Here is a 13228-nt window from a genome sequence, read left to right as displayed (position 1 = left end):
CCATGAAGTAATACATTCTAAAAGATCCTGAAGGATCGCCAAAAAAGACTGGTTTCAGTTGTCAGCTTAGAAACATTTACTGCTCTCTTACCACTCCAGAATAATAAACATTAGGGATGCGCCGATAGTATGTGTGTGTGTGTGTGTTTTTTTTTTTCACAAATTCCTTTTTCCATTAAAGAAAAAGTTAGAAATGTAAACGCGTATCATAGTCAAGCTTTAAAGAAGGTCACACAATTTGGATCTACATGTCAACAGGCCCAGCAATACACAGTACGGATGGTCACATAAATCATTGCAATTATGAAAAAGGTTCAGTGTGGAAGGCATATAAAGTAGCTAAGAGACTCAAATATAGACCCATAAATGCAAAACTATGACCCAGAAATGGAACAGTGAGACAGGAATAATGTATGCAAGGCTACTCAAAATAACTGGAAAAAATGCAACGCCCATAACTGAGCCAGGGGTATGGGGTGAGGTAGCTGTCAGAGAGGAAGGGGGTCAGGGGACCAGCTATCTCTCTAGTACAAAGAATGGATCAAAATCAAGAAAGAACAAAGGGGTAGATGAGTAGTACCTCTCACCCAGGGAGTAGGACTAAATTCAGTAAGTTAGCCTGACTGCGAAACCCCCTGAAGATGGTCATCAGTGTACACAGTGTTGCCAGGGTCTCCAGGTCTCGCAAAAGATCTCCTTCCTGATGTGCAAGGTAGCTGTGAGATCCTGAGTTTCCCTCAGTTCATTTACTTTAGAAAACCATAGTGACTTTGATGGCAGGTTCTCCGATCTCCAACATAGGGTAATGCATGCCTTGGCCGTATTCAGTAGCTGAATTGTAAGGGAGGCCTTATACTTCTTGATCGTGTTCTGAGAGGTGTAGCATGCATGCATGCATGCAGCATGGCTCCCCTCCAGATCACAATTTTTCAGGTGCTTGTTTGTGCAGATGACGCCACAAGGGCCTGAGTTTGGAAGAGTCCCATAAGGTATGTAGCATCGTTCCCTCTGCATTGCCAGATCGCCAACATGCACTAGGAACCTGAGGGAAGAAGCAGTGCAGAGTAGTGAGTGCCCTGTACCAGCGGATCAAGATCTTATTAAAAGTCTCTTGAACTCTGGTCGCTATGGAAGATTTCTGGGCACAATGGAAGATCTCCTCCTGGGAATCAGTGAATTGGGTGGCAAGATCCAATTCCCACTTATAAAGAAGGAGGGGAACAAACCCTACCTCTGGTCAAATCAAAGAAGCATAAATTATTGAAAGTCTATGGCGGACCGGTTCCCTCCTGTGACAAATATGTTCCAGTTCCGTGAGCTGACGATATATACCCAAGATTTGTTAACACCGATGGAAAAAATTGTGTAGCTGGAGACCATACCAGAAGTCCAATGGGGGGGGGGGGGGTCTGTAGCAGGCACTCGGTCAGAAGAGGACACTCATAACCAATTGCTGGAAGTGAGGGAGGCCAGGTGCAAATTGTTGATTGCTCAGTACTGGCTCCATGGGGGACTGTAGTGTTGACACTGAAGAGTGTCGCAAGGCATCTCTAGCTGCCAACAATGTGCTATCCAAGGTAGGTTGTTCAATGATGGCTTTCGGGAGAGGTGAGGTGATCCAGGGGTAGCTCTTTGTCGTGTCATTGGCGTCTTCTAATTCCATGGTCATCCAATATTTTGCTTCCGCATGGCAGTGCTAGTCCACTAGCCTAGTGAGATGTGCTGCTCTGTAGTAGGCTCTCGCATATGGGAGGCTTTGCGAGATGAAGAAGTTGAAGCTTAAGGCGAGGCCTGCGATGAGACCAAACAAAATCTCGAAACCTAGAGCTCACTCGGTGGATGTCATATGACATTGTTGGTATTTCGCTGCTCCTGCGGGCCCCCGGGGTCCACAGCGCGGCGATCGTGGATGAGGTGTGTCCCTCGGACACAGCCCATCCCCGATCTGTGCGATTGGTACCCCAATCCACCCCCAATGCACGTGACTGGCTGGTCACATGTACTGTGTACATTCACGGCGCTTGTTCACGTGCAATGGGCGCGTGCAGAGCGGCAATGCAGCTTGTCAACCTGACACAGCCCAACCCTGATCGTAGTAAAGAGCCAGTGAAATTGGCTCTTTACCACGTGACCGCCTGTGTCCAATCACAGCCGGTCACAGAATGTAAACAAACCACGGTAATGAGATGTTACCAGGTTCTCCTCCTCACACACAGATCGTGTGTGAGAAAGAGAGATTGCGGTAACATCTCATTACTGCCTAGTGTACACACCAACCACACTGATTACTCCCCCACCCCCCCCCCCCCCCCCAATAAAGAGGACTTGTCATCACTTGTCCCAGCCCCTCTGAGTACCTGTCCCAGCCCGTCAGAGTACCCGAGTACCTATTTGCAGCCCATGCCTCATAGAATACATGTTGAGGTGTTTGCTTTCCAAAATGCAGTCATTTTGGGGGTAATTCCATTGTCTTGGTGCTCCAGGACCTTCAAAAGTGTGATAGGTAGGAATGAAATGAGATGTGTAATTTTATGCTCGTAGAATGCCTGAAGGTACTACTTCAATGTTGGACCTCTGTATATGGCCAGGCTGTGTAAAAGTCTCACACGTGGTATACTTACTCAGGAGTAGCAGAATGTGTTTTGGGGTGTAACTTTTGCTATATACGTGCTATGTGTTAGAAATATCTTTATAAATGGACAAATTTGTGTTTAAAAAAAAAAATAATTTCTTTCCACGTTTTCTGAAAACTTGTGTAAAAAAAATTAAGCGTTCAAAAGACTCATAATGCTTCATAGAATATACTTTGGGGTGTTTGTTTTCCAAAATGGGGTCATTTTGTGGGTAATTTCATTGTACTGGTGCTTCAGGTCCTTCACAATTGTAATAGGTCATTAGGAAATTTAGAGGTGTCATTTATGCTCCTAGAACCCCCCTGACGGTGCTCCCTGCATGTTGGACCTCTCTGTGTGGCCAACCTGTGTAAAAGTCCCACACATGTGGTATTGCCATACTCGGGAAGAGTTGCAGAATGTATTCCGGGGTGTAATTGGAAGTATGCATATGCTATGTATGAGAAATAACTTGTTGTTTTTTTTTTTTTTTTTATTTTTTTTTTTACATTCTTCTTTTTCCTAAGAATTGTGGGGTATTTGTACTTACCTGACATTTCAGAGCCTCAAGAAATGACATGGGCCATCAGTGCATCAGGTGTGATCAGATATGAACAATTTAAAATGATTTGCACCATAGCTTGTAGACTCTATAACTTTCAAAGAGACTAATATACACAAATTTGGGTTATTTTTGCCAAAGAGATGTAGCAGTATAAATTCTGGCCCAAATTTATGAACAAAAATTACTTATTTGCAAAATTTTATCATAGAAGCTAAAAAAAAAGTGTGTGTGTGTGTGTGTGTGTGTGTGTGTTTGTTTGTTTTTTTTCACTTATGTTGCAAAAAATTAAAAACCCAGTGGTGATTAAATAGAAAGAAAACTCTATTTGTATGAAAAAAAAAAATGATAAAAAATTTTGTTTGGGTACAGTGTTGCATGACTGAGTAATTGGCATCCTAAGTGTGAGAGCGCTGAAAGCTTAAAAATTGGTCTGGGAAGGAAGGGTGTATAAATGCCCTGTATTGAAGTGGTTAAAGAACACTAGGGAGAGGTGAATCATAAGTGCCTGTAGAAGGTACAACACCAAAGGTAACATGGTCATCTTGAGGGCATTGCAGCGGCCAAACCACATTTAGAGTGCCAGTGGAAAAGATCAGCTTTAAGACAGATAAGTAGTGAGGCAAAATTTGCCAAGTAAAGGGCAGACGGGTCAGAGGCAATGTCGACTCCTCCAAAATAATGGATAGCCAGTACTCCAGTGGAGGGAAAACGCCGAACGTAATGACTTCGCTGTGACGTTGTCCACAATAATGTTGAGGACAGATGATTTCGATAAGTTGATTTGGGGAAAAAAAAGTACCATACTCCTGTAGGGAATGGAGCAGTTTTGGGAGAGAAGTAAGCAGATCCATTTAAAAAGATTAAATCGTTTGCAGGTGCGGCCACTTTGTGTGACCCCCCTGATGCTTTGTGACAGCCAGCAATGCCATACTTTGCCCTTACTGTGCGCAAAAAGGACTCTAGAGAGAGAGTGAAAATCAAAGGGGACAAGGGGCAACCCTGCCATGTGCCATTGAGGATGTTGAAGTCGGCTCTAATCTCATTGACCTTGACCTTTGTAGGGTTGGCAAAAAGGGATAGGAGCCAACTCTGCATGGCTGACCGGAGTCCGATGTGTTTTAGGATGGCCTGCTTAAAAGTCCAGTTCACCTGGTGGCAGGCTTTCTCTGTGTCTGTGGACAGTAAGAGAAGAGGTGGATTCGATGACCTGGCTGCATGGATCAGGTTCACCACCCAAATTGTGTTGCCACGTGGCTCTTGGAGGGGCACATGTAGGGCCTGATCTGTGGATGAAACTCAGGGTATGTGGGAGCAACTTATTAGCGAAAAATGTTTGCAAACTGTTTGAAATTAATATTCAGGAGCACTATCAGGTGGTAGCTCTCGCAACTCAATGGATCCTTCCCCTCCTTTGGGATAAGGGAGATATACAGTGTGCTCTCAAAGTGTCTATAGGAACGGATTTCCCCTCCGTGATGGAGTTAAGAGCAGAGACCAGGGGTGGGAACAACGTCTCGAAGACAGTACTGTAGTAAGCCACTCCCAGCTTCTCAGCTGTGATGGCTACTTCCAGCTCCTCTGGGACTGCAATGGTAAGTGGCAACATGCCGGAGGAGGCAAGATTTGACTGTAAGATCGTTCTCCTATCGGAGGTGGGGTCCAAAAGGGGGGGGGGGGGGCGATAATCCAGACTGTAAAAGCCTTCAAGGAAGTCAATTCAGAAGAAGTAGTTCAATTATTATTATTTTTTTTTAATCTTGAGAAGTTGCTTTAAACAGACTTCATCTACAGATGCAAGTTCCTTCCTTTTTAATATGTAGATTAATAAACAAAGATACAAAAAGCTGAGCTTTTGGGTTGATAAACCTTTCTCTTTCCTTCCTTCCTTCCTTCCTTACTTCTTTTTCTTTTTTCTTCTTTCTTTCCAATTGGCAGAAGTCAATTTTACACTTCAGCTGTCAACAGGGGAACCCCAGTGACCTCTGATTGAGTCATTGGTTGTTAAGGACACGTGGCCCCACTCCTTGACTGATAGTTGCCGGCTTTTTATTTTTTATCCTCTATAGCAGTGATGGCGAACCTTGGCACCCCAGATGTTTTGGAACTACATTTCCCATGATGCTCCACTACACTGCAGAGTGCATGAGCATCATGGGAAATGTAGTTTCAAAACATCTGGGGTGCCAAGGTTCGCCATCACTGCTCTATAGGATTCTCCCACCAACAGCTGAAAAAACAGAGCATGAAAGTATCGGTTTCAGGTATCGGAGAATTTGAATTTGCACGAGTACCGATACGCGTGCAAATTCTTAGTATCGGTGCAACCCTAATAAAAATATATAAAGTTCGTGCGCCACCCAAAAGGATATTTTAAAATGATAAAAGTAGAAAAAAATTAACAAGCTGCTATCAATAAAAGTGAATATACAACACCCTTTCAGTAAATTTATAAATAATAATTGCAGTGCACTACAGTTTAAACTATCCAGGAATGAATGTCAGTCCCACTAATCAAAGTTCATCCATATCCTTGGCTATGGGTCATCGGCCAACTTTGTATGTTTAACTCAACATTCGCAACCTGCTTTCAAGTCCAAGCCAAAGAAATTGTCCACTCAGAATGGTTTGCTGCTTTAACTACTTCAGCCCCGGAGGATTTGGCTGCTCAATGACCAGAGCACTTTTTACAATTTGGCACTGTGGTGCTTTAACTGGTAATTGTGTGAAAGAAGTGATCGCCGGGGCTTAACCCAGAGGCTTGTAGATTTCCATCTTAGGCTGGGGGAGAGAGCCTGCTTCAAGTGTATTGATTTGCTCAAGGCATAATAAGAATGTTTTCGTTCTGTCCTTTCTTCATGCAGACACGATGGTCCAAATTCCTACGGCGACTGGTGAAACCCCTCTGTGTCCATGAATATAACCTTAATATGGGAGGGGTGGACCTCTAACAACCAGTTGTTGGCGTCATACCTAATTGCCCCTAAGGCCAGAGGCTAGTTCAAAAAAGTGTCTGTATACTTGTACTTCTTTCAAAGAAAATTACAATATATGCTCAACAAGGACCAGCAACGTATTGGCATGTTGCTGGACTTTGAGTGTCTATACCAGAATGATGCCTGCGGGTTTAGGTATCATCTTGGCATCATTCTTTTCAGCCACAAGTTGGCTTTCATGTAAAAGCAATCCTCTTGTGCCTTGTACAAACATTCCGACAACAAAATCCGTCGGATTTTGTCCTAAACTAGTGTTGCATACACACGGTTGGACAAAGTTGTCGGAAAATCCGATCGTTCAGAACATGGTGACGTTCGTTGCGTACGACGGGACTACTTAGAGGCAAGTAGCCAATGGCTTTGGTCTCGTAATTTTGATCTGAGCATGCGTGGCACTTTGTCAGTCAGCATTCTCTACAAACGATCGGATTTTGTCAGAACATTTTAGACCCTGCGCTTTACGTTTTTTTTTTTTTTTTTTCCATCGGAATTTCTGACCGTGTATACAGGGCATTAGAAGCAGTTGGAGGGAATGTCGTCCCCCCCCCCCACCTCCCACCATCTTCCATGGTTTTCTCTGGCTTTCCTGTCCCAACATGGAACCTGAGAATGCAGCCGGTGGTTCCACCAGCTTACCCTAGAGCTGATCAGAGGCCAGAATGGCTCCAATCATCTCTATGGCCTAAGAACCAGAAGCTACGAGCATTTCATGACTTCGATTTCAGCGGATATAAATGGCGATATTGGGAAATCGAGAAAGCATTTTATCACACCGATCTTAGTGTGGTCAGATGCTTTGAAGGCAGAGGAGAGCGCTAGGGTCTAATAGACCCCATTTAAAAAAAAAAAAAAAAGTACATGTCACTACCTATTGCTATCATAGGGGATATTCCCTGAGATTAGAAAAAAAAAAAAAAAAGCACCCCTGTTCCCCCCCCTCTCAGGCAAAGGCGAACGTAGGCGTTGGTCTGGCGTCATATGTAAACAGCACTTGCACCATGTATGTGAGGTATCACCTCCTCCGCAAATCTAAAGCGGTAACCTGTAAGGGCTTTTAAAAATGTATGTAGTTTGTCGCCTCTGCACGTTTGTGCGCAATTTTAAAGCATGTCGTGTTTGTTATCCATGTACTCGGGCCTAAGATCATCTTTATTTCATGAAACATTTGGGTGTGTTTTAGTTCATTAAAATGAAAAAGTGTGTTGAAAAAAAATAATTAAGCACCCACCATTTAATTTGTAGGACCTTTGATTTAAAAAAAAAAAAAATATATATATATATATATATATATATATATATATATATATATATATATATATATATATATATATATATATATATATATATATATATATATATATATATATATATATATATAGTGTGTTTGGGGGTTTCAAAGTAATTTTCTTGCAAAAAAAAAAACAATTTCATATAAACAAAATGTCAGAAAGGGCTTTGTCTTCAAGTGGTTAGAGTGGGTGATATGTGACATAAGCTCCTAAATGTTGTGCATAAAAAAAATGGCAAGAAAGTTCAACCCCCCCCCATGAACCTATTTTGGAAAGTAGACACCCCAAGCTATTTGCTGAGAGGTATGGTGAATATTTTGCAGATTTTGCTTTTTTTTTTTTGTCACAAAGTTTTGAAAATTTAAGAGAAAAAAATGTATAAATATATATATAAAATCTATCTCTTTTTCTTTCTTCATTTTCAAAAACAAATGACAGCTCACCATGCCTCTCAGCAAATAGCTTGGGGTGTCTGCTTTCCAAAATGGGGTAATTTAAGGGGGGTTTGTGCCATCTTGGCATTTTATGGCCTTCAAAACTGATAGGTAGTGAGGAGTGAAATCGATAATTTACGCCCTTAGAAATAATGAAGGCACTGCTTGGTGTTCAGGGCCCCATAAGCGGGTAAGCTCCCAAAAAGTCTGTGTGGTATCCCCATACTCAGGAGAAGCAGAAAAATGTATCTTTGGGTCTAATTCCACATATAACCATGGCATGTGTGAGCAATATATCATTTAGTGACAACTTTTTCAAATTTTTTTTATTTTTTTTTGTCATTATTCAATCACTTAGGACAAAAAATGAAATATTCAATGAGCTCAGCAATTTCCTTGGGGTTTCTGCTACTTCCCCCCTTTTTTTTTATTTTAACCCCTTCCCGCCGAGCGTACGCAGATCTGCGTACTCGGCTTCCGGGGGTATACCGGGATGATGCCCGCACCTGCAGGCATCATCCCGGTACCGTTTTTTACAGCGGGCGATTGGCTTTCCAGCCATAACAACCGATGCGGCTAAAAGCCGCTCGGCTGTTATGCCGGAGGAGCGGGAGGGGACGTCCCCCCCTCCCGCCGCTGTTACCGGTGCTCCCGCTCGATCGGGAGCACCAATTAGCGATCCGTCGGCTCTGGCTGCTGGGGAGGAACTGGAACGAAGCCGTAATCGGCTTTGTTCCAGTCTCCTCATCGTAAACACGGAAGCGACGTCATGACGTCACTTCCCGTTTACTCGGCTGCCAATGGCGCCGGTTTAAAAAAAATATCCGGTATTCAGAATCGCCGTTTTCGGCGATCTGAATACATTGAAGTGTAAAGGAGGGGTGGGGGGTCTTTTAGACCCCCGATCCCTCCATAAAGAGTACCTGTCACCACCTATTACTGTCACAAGGGATGTTTACATTCCTTGTGACAGCAATGAAAGTGATCAAATTTTTTTTTTTTTTTTTTTTTAAAACAATTTAGTCATTTTAAAATAAATAAAATAAATAAAAAAAATAAAAAAAAAATTTCAAAGCGCCCGCCGTCCCCGCGAGCTCGCGAAGCAAAGAAAACTCATACGGAAGTCGCGCCCGCGTATGTAAACGGTGTTCAAATCACACATGTGAGGTATCGCCGCGATCGTCGGAGCGAGAGCAATAATTCTAGCAGTAGACCTCCTCTGTAACGCTAACCTGGTAACCGTAAAAATTTTTTAAAGCGTCGCCTATTGAGATTTTTAGGTACCGTACTTTGTCGTCAATCTACAAGTGCGCGCAATTATAAAGTGTGACATGTTTGGTATCTATTTACTCGGCGTAACATTATCTTTCACATTACGCAAAAAAATTGGGCTAATTTTACTGTTTTTTGTTTATTTTTTTTATTCATGAAAGCGTCCCTTTTCCCAAAAAGTTGCGTTTAAAACACCACTGCGCAAATACCGTGTGACATAAAATATTGCAACAATCGCCGTTTTATTCTCTAGAGCCTCTGCTAAAAAAATATATATAATGTTTGGGGGTTCCAAGTAATTTTCTAGCAAAAAATATGGATTTTAACTTGTAAACACCAAATTCCAAAAATAGGCTTAGTCATGAAAGGGTTAAACCAAAGACTTGGCTGAATACATTTTTGTGTTAAATGTATGACTAAAATTGAGTTTATTGGATTTTTCTTACTACAAAAAGTTGTGTGTGTGTGTGTGTGTGTGTGTGTGTGTGTGTATGTATAATTTTATTTATTTTTTTTGTCTTTTTCCGTTTTTTTTTATATCACAAAAAATGAAAATGGCAGAGGCAATCAAATACCATCAAAAGAAAGCTTTATTTGTGGTAAAATAAGTACGCAAATTTCGTTTGGGTACAACATTGCATGACTGCGCAATTACCAGTTAAATCGGTGCAGTACCAAATTGTAAAAAGTCCTCTGATCTTAAGGCAGCCAAATGGTACGGGGCTTAAGTAGTTAAATGTATCCGGTTACTGGAAGTGGTACATAAAAAATCCCAGGCACAACAAATAGGCCTACTAATTTCTCTTCTGTGAGGAGTTAAATTTACTACTAATTGATAAAGCAAAAGCCAAATTAATTTGCGGTAGGCGGACATTTTATGAGTTTTGGAATAAGCCGAGTAGGATGTTGGCAAATGCCCTTAAAGAAACTAGTGCATGTAATCATATTACACGCATTAAAACGCAGGGAGATGAGATGGCTAGCTGCACACTTGCAGAAGCTCAGACAATTGCACAGGCGTATTATCAGAGCCTATATCAATTGGGAGACACTATCTCCCAAAAGGATGCAAAATAAATGGAATATCTTTAAACTTCAGGTATGCAAGGGTGACCGATGAGAATCAGAAAAAAAAAAAATATATATTTTTTATTGGTGTCAATCTTGTTTTGATTACACTCGGGTGCTTCTGTATAGATTTTCTGTCTTTTTGGGGTATGTACGTGTTCCCCGATAGGATAGGCGCTCGTGCATTTTAGACCTTTTATTGTAGGGTTGGTATTGTGCTTATGTACTTGTCTTCTCCCAATGACATGGGGAGTTTGATATGTATATTAGCATATTTACTTTATATATATTTTTTCCCCATATATATTTTTTTATTTTCAGAATTTTTTTTTATATATTATTATATTTTATTGATTCTGTTTTTGCTGGAATCGTGAAAGATTAGTAACTCTTCTGTCATTTGTTTATGATTATTCGTTTTTGTGCATACCTTCGAATGTAATGTATTGGTGACGCTTTGTCTTACAAATTATACATTGTGAATATGAATGTATTGTATTTGTGCGTTGTGCTGCCTGGGTGGCACTGGGGCTGCGCACGACCTTTCCCTTTTTTTGTATTCATCACGAATTGCTAGTAATCCGATTCAATTGAAAACTGCATCCGTTATAATTCAATAACAATTTGCTATGGTTGATGATTGTTTCCGTCATTCGTTAGGGATGCGGCACAAGCGTTAATCAGTAGCGATCGTTGTTTTGCCTGGTTGGCTGTGCACGACCTCCTTTTTTCATTCGTCACAATTCGTGAATGTTTTTCGATATAATTTGACAACTATATCCGTTACAATTCCACAATGTTTTGATTAGGTTCCGAGCATTTACGATTTGATATAATTGTCAATTATTAGTGTTGGTCGCTTTGCCTTGGGTGTACTGAGGCTGCACACGACCTGTTTTCCTATTCGTTATAATTCGACCAATGATCCGATATAAGCGACGATTACGAGTGACCCAGTGCGCTTCCTGAAGACATTGACAACGAAACGTACGTCGGAGCGGCACTTGGTCACGCTATTCAACGCGATTTCTGGCACTCTGGTTTGTCGGTCTGTAGGCCTGGAACGCACGCCAATATCGAATGCGGAAGAATTTTTCCTTGAGTTGGAGAGCGATTATTTTGGTCAGAGCGAGCAGTCCCAGTGCCAGGCTAGGCACCTAACCATGTAAGGAGCCTTTTGGCTGTCTGTTTTTTTACTTATTTTTTATTAAAGTCAGTATTATGCTATGGATTTTTTTGTATTTTTTCACATTTGCCGCTTGAGTCTGTGAAGAGAGACACACCATCTAACATCATCTGCATTGGTATCCATATGAGCAGGCATTATCCTGTACAAGCGTTGTTTGACTTCCTTTTTAATTAAAGTGGTCAAACGGATCTGGTAAGCAGTTTGGACTTGTATTATCACTACTGGTGTAGTTCTACGTTCATGGTGGAGGGAGTCGCAAGTTTTCTTCCGATTTGTTGCTAACCGCTGCTATATCACGATTATTATTTGTTTTTCACCTTCCGGATTGGCAGAATTCCACAGAATTCATTCTTTGTAGAGACACTTTATTGGGACTTTACATTGTCTATTATTATTATTATTATGTATGGTGGTTCACTGATGTCCACCATTTTTCCAGTATAATCATTGTTATGATGTGTATATTTTTCACTTTGGTGATGTTCACATTATTTTAAGCACTTTCTTTTCCAGCCATTTTGATTCAGTGGTTCAGGAAGAGAAAAATATGTTTTTTGCTAATTGGTGGTTTAGGTTAATATTCTTTACAGAGCGCCCTTAATCATTGTTATCACTCTACAGGTGTTTGTTTCACTTTTCTAGGGAGCTGCTCTTTTGTGTATATATATTTTTTTTTCTTTTTTTTTTTCTTGCTCACATGGCACAGAATTTGAGCAGTTGAATTGCAACTGCCTCGTTCACTCCACCTCCTACATTGCTGAGCAGGGAGGAATTTGCAAAAGAAATAGTCTCTAATGTGGGGTTATCTCCACTGCTGGATCTCAGTAAAGACCACTGGCTGGGCCCAAGTAGATAATTTATTTCCCATGGGGGTCACTGACCACGTCTTAAAACACACATGGAGATCTATGAATTAGAATCATGACTTCCCCAGGAAACTGAGCAATAAGTGGTGTGAAAAGTCTTTTGTAGCCATTGACGTTTCAAGGCCGTGATTTTACTGCCCATTAGGTGAGTTTCTTGCAATAACAGGATGTGATGATTGTGTGGCTTGACATACTGAAACTTAATGGCATGTTTATCAGCCATGGAGGCAGCCTAGGGTTTATGAACAGAGAATTTAGAAGAGGGAGAACCCTAACGGGCAGTAAAATGTGCTCGGGTTAGACTTTCATAAAGGTATCGTTGGTAAGACGAGGTAGACAAGTCAGAGTCTCCCAACCAGCTCTCCACCACAGCTGGGGTGTGGAAGAAATGGACTATGCCTCCATCCAGGATCTGGAGTCGATTGGGATACAGCAAACTGTATTTAAGTCCTCAGTCATGTACACACTTACAGATGTCCATGAAAGAGCAGTGGTGGTGTTGCACTTCTGGAGTATAATCTGGAAATGGAGAGATTTTGTCATTCTCCTAAATTAACTCTGCATTTCTTTCAGCCTCCAGAAGCAAATCCCATTTTCGATAATTCAAAAGCTTAATGAGAAAGGGCCACAATGGGTCTCCTGGAGCAGGTCATGTATGGGGGACCCAATGCACCTGCTCAACCACAAAGGTAGGTGGCAGGTCTAGAATGCCCAGAAGTTTCTCCAGTAGGGCCTCAGCATATTTTGGTGGGCTTGGAGCCTTCGGTGCACTTGGGCATGCCCACCACCCACAGACTATTGTGATGAAGGCCAATCTCCAAAGCCACTTTTTTTTTTTTTTTTATATGTAGGGCCCTCATCTGTCACTCCAACTCCCTGGAGTCCTTATGGGCCGTTTCCTCAATAGTGGAAAGTTGGGATTCAGCCTCTGACAGGCTGG

At 41.7% G+C, this 13228-nt stretch overlaps 1 protein-coding gene across 1 annotated transcript in view; it reads left to right on the top strand.

Moving 5' to 3' along the window:
• LOC143998051 (triple functional domain protein-like) overlaps positions 1-13228 on the top strand; it is a 70221-nt gene that overhangs the window by 24830 nt on the left and 32163 nt on the right. The window lies entirely within an intron of this gene.

Source organism: Lithobates pipiens, unplaced genomic scaffold (genome assembly GCF_037356315.1).
Source record: "Lithobates pipiens isolate NorthernLeopardFrog02 unplaced genomic scaffold, aLitPip1_a1.2 Scaffold_19, whole genome shotgun sequence".
NCBI lineage: Eukaryota > Metazoa > Chordata > Amphibia > Anura > Ranidae > Lithobates > Lithobates pipiens.
Note: the sequence above shows the minus strand (reverse complement) of the source record. Positions and strands in the feature narration are given on the sequence as shown.